Source organism: Orycteropus afer, unplaced genomic scaffold (assembly GCF_000298275.1).
Source record: "Orycteropus afer afer isolate SDZICR_OR568_19922 unplaced genomic scaffold, OryAfe1.0 scaffold00039, whole genome shotgun sequence".
Taxonomy (NCBI): Eukaryota; Metazoa; Chordata; class Mammalia; order Tubulidentata; family Orycteropodidae; genus Orycteropus; species Orycteropus afer.
This window is the reverse complement of record NW_006921626.1, coordinates 13,345,483-13,353,451: the sequence shown is the minus strand read 5'-3', so window position 1 is coordinate 13,353,451 and position 7,969 is coordinate 13,345,483.

Genomic DNA, 7,969 nt, shown 5'->3' with positions numbered 1-7,969 from the left:
TGAATTTGCTCTGTAAATCTTCACCCAAATCACAGTAAGTAAAAAAAATAAAATAAAATAAAAAACAGACAAGAGATGCTAAAGGAAGTACTGCAGACAGAGCCCCAACAATAGCAGACAACAACTGATGATTAACACAGTGACAATAGCATCCAGAAACCAACACAGATACAGAACTATCCAAAGTAAAATAAATTTACAAGACTGTAAACAGGGAGCCAGAGACATCAATTGGTAAATGAGGACAATTGAAAACCAAAAAGAAGGGCTAAATATTGTAGGCACAGCACTTCCAAACTGAGAGAAAGTCAAGATGATTGTGGGATAGAACAGACTGTTCTAAAAATGGGAAGAAAATAATATAATAAATCACAGGGTAACCTCAAAGAAAATTAATAAACCTCCTCATCAAACTAAAAAAGAAGAGAGGCACAAATATTTAGGAAGTACTAAAACAATAGCAACAAAGAATATGATAACAAAATTCATAAACAAAATGAACTCAGCACAGAAAATCTTATGGAACAAAGAAATCAGCAACACCACTGAAAAAACACTTTAGAAAATAACAGCAATAAATTCATACTTACAAGGAAAGGTGTGCATATGGAAGGAAACTTTCTTTGTTGGTTACCAGGAAGAGAGGGAAGGGAAAATTGCTAGATAGGTAAGAGACAAGAATTGATTTGGGTGATGAGAAAGACAATATACCAAAAGTGAGTGACCAACATAATAACACTAAAGAAAAGGAAGACACAGAGAGGTGTACAAGAGGTACAGACAATAAAAATAAACACTTTAACATACATAATACTGCATTATCAGTAATAACAAACATTAATCTATGAGTGGGTACAGAAGTAGACAGGCTGAATGATTAAGTACAGCTGGACAAAAGGGAATATAGTCATGACCATATAAAAGTTTAGTTGATGATAGTGCTACATATGTACTTCTATGTGCTATAAGAATGCCCATATAAATAATAGAGCTAACAGGGAACAGTTATGATAACTTCTTAGCCAGAGCTAGCCACCCTGAGGGAGTGAGTTGTTGGGCCTGTGGGCTTGGGACCACGGTCATGGGGGACATCAAGGTCAAGTAGCATAACATACCACACAAAAACATTTGTGGGAGTTACGTTTATGTGTCAACATGGCTAGGCCTGGTTGAGTGGTTGGGCAGCTGGATGTAGTATTCCCCATGATGAGACTGGTAATCAACTCCATGGTGGAATCTACAGGGAGCAACTGAGCAGCTGCCTTTGGGTATGTGGTTTACTTCCTGTATATAAGAAATAGCTTTTGGAATGGTCTTTAGCATATGGCATGCTTGAACCCTGCATGTAGCTGTGTCATTGTTCAGCAGTCTGCCATGCTCTGCTGACCTTGGGACTTCCAATGGGCTTGAATTAATGGTCTGCTGTGTGGTTTGGCAACATTGGGACTGTGCCATTTTATTTGTCAACCTTGGGTTTTTTAGCCTCAGCAGCCAGTAGCTGCCTGAGTGAAAAGATGCCTCTAGCTTCTTTGGTGGGCTGGGAGCAAGGGGCAGACCTGAAGCCCAAGGTCAAGGGGCTTTCACACAGTCCTTAGAGCCTGACACTTTGAACTCAGACTTCTAGCCTTTCAAATTGTAAGAATAAACTTCTGTTCATTAAGGCCATCCCCATTAGTGGTATATTCTTGTCAGAGTGGCACTAGATAACCAGAACAACATTGTTCTACATCTGACTTTGATTAGCAGCAATTGGGGTCTTAAAAGCTTGTAAGTGGCCATCTAAGCTGCAGCAATTAGTCTCTCCTCACCTAGAGCAAAGAAGAATAAAGAAAATCAAGCACTCACGGAAACAGTACAAGGGACTATTGGACCATGGAAACCTCAGCCTACATGATCCTGAGACCAGAAGAACTAGATGATGCCCAGCTACCACTGTCAACCACTAGGAAAGGGATCAGGATAGGAGATCCTGGGTATAGTGGGAGAAAAATATGAAATAAAACTCAAAATCAGAAAAAAGTCCAGGCTTACTGGTCTGATGGAGACTAGTGAAACTTCCAAGATTATGGTCCCTAGCCACCCTTCAGTGGAGCTCTGGCAGTGGATAAGGTCTCTGGCTGATAACCAGACAGTGGTTCAAGCCCACCAGCTGCTCTGTGGAAGGAATATGGGTTGATCTACTTCTATAAAGATTTACAGCCTCAGAAACCCAATGAGGGTTGCTATGAGTCAGAATCAACTCGATGGCAGTGAGTTTGGTTTTTTTTTTTTTTTTCCCTCTGGGCCTGGAATTGAACTCACTCCTGAGGCTTCCAGCCAAACCGTAGACAGGTGTATATGGTGAACATTTACACCAGGTAAGTACACACCTTACAACAATCAACCATGGGAGGCCAGAAAGGCAGTATTTTCATAGAAAGATAGCTCAGAGGGCAGAAATACATAGGAAAGAATGACATAGGGACAAGGTACCCACAGGGAGGATGTGGGAAGAGAGCTGTTACATTATGGGGATTGTAATGAGTGACATGAAACAAAATGTGTATGAACTATTGTATGGGAAATGAATTTGCTCTGTAAACTTTTCCCCAAATCACAATTTAAAAAATAAATAATAATAAAAAGAAGTGAGATCCTGAAAATGAATAGATATATGCACATTCATGTTCATCGCAGCACTATTCACAATAGCAAAGAGATGGAAACAATATATGCACCTGTGGTAGTTAAGTTTGTGTGTCAGCTTGGCTAGGCTTGGTTGAGTGGCTAGGCAGCTGGATGTAGTTATTCCCCATGGTGAGAATGGCTACTAATTCCATGGTGGAATCTATTGGAGCAGCTGAGTATCTGCTTTGGTTATGTGGTCCGTTTCCCATATATAAGAAGTAGCTTTGGGAATAGTCTCTAGCTTATGGCATTGGTGAACCCTACATGAAGCCGTGTTGTTGTTCAGCAGCCTGCCATGCTCTGCCGACTTTGGGGCTTTCAATGGACTTGAATGAATGGCCTGCCATGTTGTTTGGTAACATTGGAACTGTTCCTTTTCATTTCTTGACCTTGGGTTTGTCAGCCTCAGCAGCCAACAGCTGTCTGAATGAAGAAAAGCCTCTAGCTTCAGTGGGCCAGGAGCAGGAGATAAAGCCCAAGGTTGAGGGGCTTTCACCCAGCACTTTGAACTCAGACCTAAAGCCTCCAAACTGTAACAGAATAAACTCCTGTTTATTAAAGCCATCCCATTTGTGATATATTCTTGTCACAGTGGCACTAGGTAACCAAAACACCCATCAATGGATGAATGGATAACCAAAGTATGGTACATACCCACAACAGATACTATGCAACACTAAAGAATAATGAAGAATCCGCAAAACACCTCATAATGTAGATGAACTTGGAAGCCATTATATTGAGTGAAATAAGGTAATTACAGAAGGATAGATACTATATTAGTCCACTATAAAAAGTTGACATGGTTTACACACAGAAGGAAACTTTCTCTGTTGGTTACAAGGGAGGGGAGGATAGAGGAGGAAAAATTACTAGATAGGTAACAGGTAAGTATTGATTTGGGTGAAGGGAAAGACAATATACCAAAAGCAACTGATCAGCACAGTAATACTAAGGAAAAGGAAGGCACGAAAAGTTTCACAAGAGGTACAGATAACAAAGGTAAATACTTTTACATACACAATCCTGAATTATCAGTAATAACAAACATTAATCTACAAGTTGATACATAGGTATACAGGCTAAATGATCAGCTATGGGTATGCAGATGGGAATATACCCATAACTGTATATAAGTCTGGCAGAAGATATTTCTACATACGTATTTATATGTGCTATAAGAATGTCCATATATATAATAGAACTAACAGGTGGCAAAATTATGATAACTTCTTAGCCACAGCCAAACACCTTGAGGGAGTGAGTTGCTAGGCCTGTGGGCTTGAGGCCATGGTCACAGGGAACATCAAGTTCAATTGGCATAACACACTACCCAAGAACATTCCTCTATATCCTACTTTGGTGAGTAGTGACTTAAAAGCTTGCAAGCAGCCATCTAAGATTCAACAATTGGTCTCTCCTCATCCAGAACAAAGAAGAATGAAGAAAATCAAACACACATGGAAACAATTAGTTCAAGGGACTAGTGGACCATGGGAAACTCAGCCTATATGACCTGAGACTAGAAGAACTAGATGGTGGCTGGTTACCACTGCCAACCACTTACAAAGGGATCAGAATAGGAGATCCTGGATATAATGGGAGAAAAATGTGGAACAAAAGTCAAAATCATAAAAAAAAAAAAAAAAAAGACCAGGTTTACTGGTCTGACAGAGACTGGTGAAACCCCTGAGACTATGGTCTCTATCATCCTTTGGGCCTAGAATTGAACTCAATCCCATGGCTTCCAGCCAAGTAATAGAGAAGACTGACTACAAGGTAAACAATCAGCAGGTAGGGACACTCCTTAGAACAATCAATCATAGGAGATCAGAAGGGCGGCATTAGCACAGGGAGGTAGCTCAGAGAGCAGGAATGCATAGAAGAGAAGGACACAGGGAAAAGGTACCCACAGGGAGCAAGTGGGAAGAGAGCTATTACTTTATGGGGATTGCAATCAATACCATGAAAGAAAATGTGTACAAACTGTTGAATGGAAAACTAATTTGCATTGTAAAGTTTCACCCAAATCACAATTGAAAAAAAAAAAAAGCTTGGAGACCTAAATATAAAGCCTACAACTATGAAATTCATCAAAGAAAAAATAGGGGCAAACTTAGGGGCCCTAATTTGTGGCATAAATAGACTTTTATGCATAACCAAAAATGCACAAATAGCATAAGATAAACCAGATGACTGGGATATTCCAAAAATTAAATTCTTATGCACATCAAAAGACTTCACCTAAAGAGTAAAAAGAGAACCTACAGATCGGGAAAAAAAATATTCGGTAACTACATGTCCAACAAGGTACTTATCTCTAAAATTTGTAGAAAACTTTCACACCTCACCATCAAAAAAGACAAATAATCCAATTAAAAATAGGCAGAAGCCATAGACACACTTCACCAAAGAAGATACTCAGGCAGCCAATAAACACATGAACAAATGTTCTCAATTATTAGCCATTGTTGTTGTTGTTGTTATGTGCCGTCAAGTAAGACCTGACTCATAACGACTCCTCCTTGGGTTTCAGAGGCAGTATCACTACAGAAGTAGATTGCCCCATCTTCCTTCCAAGGAGTGGCTGATGGGCTTGAACTGCCAGCCTTCTGGTTATCAGTCAAGTGCCTTAGGCACTATGCTACCAGAGTAGAGAGGTACAAATCAAAACAACAGTGAGATTCATCTCACCTCAGCAATAATACCAAAGTTCAACAAGACAGAAAACAAGAAATGCTGGTGAGGGTGTGGAGAGATTGTAACTGTCATACACTGCTAGTGGAACTGTAAAATGGTGCAGCAATGGTGGAAAATAGTATGGCATTTCCTTAAAAAGTTGGAAATAGAAATACCATTTGATTCAGCAATACCACTACTACGTATATATCCTAAAGAAGAGACAGCCAGGATAGGAATAGATACATACACACCCATATGTGCATATGGATAACAAAACTATGATCCATACACACAATGGAATACCATGCAAAACTAAAGGATAATGAAGAATCTGCAAATGACTGCATAAAGTGGATGAACTTGGAAGACATTATGCTGAGTGAAATAATCCCAAAAGGACAAATATTGTATTATTTCACTATTATAAAAAGTCAAGGAAAAGTTTACACACTGAAGGAAACTTTCTTTGTTGGTGACCAGGGATGGGAGGGGAGAAAATAGTAGGGAAAACTGGTAGCTAGGTAAGAGACATAAACTGATATGGGTGAAGGGAAAAATATACTAAAAGCAGGTAACCAGCACAATATCACTAAAAAAAGGAAGACACAGAGAGGTGCACAAGAGGTACAGACAACAAAGGTAAATACTATTACATATACAATACTGCATTATCAGTGATAACAAACATTAATCTATGGGTGGTAACATACATAGTCAGGCAAGGTGATCAAGGTATTGGGAATATACCCATGACCATATATAGGTTTGGCTGATGATATTTTTATGTGTGTATTTGTATGTGCTATAAAAAAATGTCCATATATACAATAGAGCAAACAGATGTCAAAGTTATAACTTCTTAGCTATAACTAAATGCCTTAAGGAAGTGAGTCACCAGGCCTGTAGGTTCCAGACTATGGTCCTAGGGGACATCAAGTTCAATTGGCATAACATACCACACAGAAACATTGTTCTACATCTTATTTTGATGAGTAGTGTTTGGGGTCTTAAAGGCTTATGAGCACTCATCTAAGATCCAACTATTGTTCTTTCCTTGTCTAGAGCAAAGAAGAGTAAAGAAAATAAAAAACACATGGAAACAATTAGTCCAAGGGACTAATGGACCATGGGAACCTTGGCCTACATGACCCCAAGACCAGAGAACTAGATGGTGCCCCACTACTACTAAAACCACTTGGAAAGGGATCAAAATTGGAGATCCTGGATAGAGTGAGAGAAAAATGTGGAACAAAACTCAAAATCATAAAAAAGACCAGGCTTACTAGTCTGAGGGGGAGTGGTGAAACCCTCAAGACTGTGGTCTCTGGTCACCCTTTGGGCCTAGAGTTGAACTCATTCCCATGGCTGAAACTTCAGCCAAACAACACACAAGCCTATGAGATGAACAATTACACCAAGGAGGTATACTCCTTAGATCAACCATGGGAGATCAGAAGGGCAGCATTTGCACAGGAAGAAAGCTCAGAGTGCAGAAATGCCTGGAAAAGAAGAACACAAGGAAAAGGTACTCACAGGAGGAAGTGGGAAGAGAGCTGTTACTTTATGGGGACTGCAATCAATGGTAGGAAACAAAGTGTGTATGAACTGTTGAATGGAAAACAAATCTGTTTTGTAAACTTTCACCCAAATCACAATAAAAAGTTTTAAAAAGCTGAAAAATAAAAAGGATAATGTCTAGAGTCTTAAAAGCTTGTCCTAAAACAAGCAGCTATCTAAAGATCCATCAACCAGTCATTGCAGAAGAAAGCACACAAACCTAAGTGATAAAAGATTTTAAACAAAATTCATGATCAAGAGGAAGGGATGCATTAGAGCTAAATTCTAAAACACTGGTTTGTGAAAGCTATGGTCTATAGTCCTAATGCTATTTTGAGTCTTGACATAAGTTCAGATGCCATTTGAGTTCTTTATGTTACTTCCTTAATGCTTGCTGGCCATTAAAGCAGCAATGTGACTATGCTAAGACAAGTCTGGGGCAAGCTCAGGGAGGGGGAGTTCACTGTCAGGAAGAGTGTGATTGAAACTATATTAACTAATATCCAGAAAGATGCTCATACATTTTTAACTTTTCTAATGTTTTGTTAAATGTGTTTTTATTTCATAATTTTTAAGAGTTTTTTTCTGTACAACAAACTAAAATTTTATATAACCAGATCATTAATTTTCTGATATTTGTTTTGCCATTGGTATGAAATATCTGATTATAAAGTTTTAAGATATTCGGTGGGCAAGAAAAATAAAAACTATCTTACAACAGAAAAGAAAATAAAGATGCTCTCACAAAGAAATAGGTAACTTCCCTGGGCATTTACCAAAATAGCCAATCACAGGTGTGTTACCTAATTTAAGTTAAAGGTTAGGGTCCTGGTATTATCTTGTAACCACTTTGTGACTATGAATCAGGGTTGCTTGATCATAAGTCATACCCCAGCCACCATGTAGCCAGGTAATCAAAAACCCAGAACCAACACTGTAACCTTTTTTAACCTGCAATTATGTAGGTGCCCCAATCATCATCCTTTCCCCACTTGTGTAATCCCACCTACTATACTAATGAATTGCCCTGCCACCAATCATGATTTTGTCATGATTTCCTTTG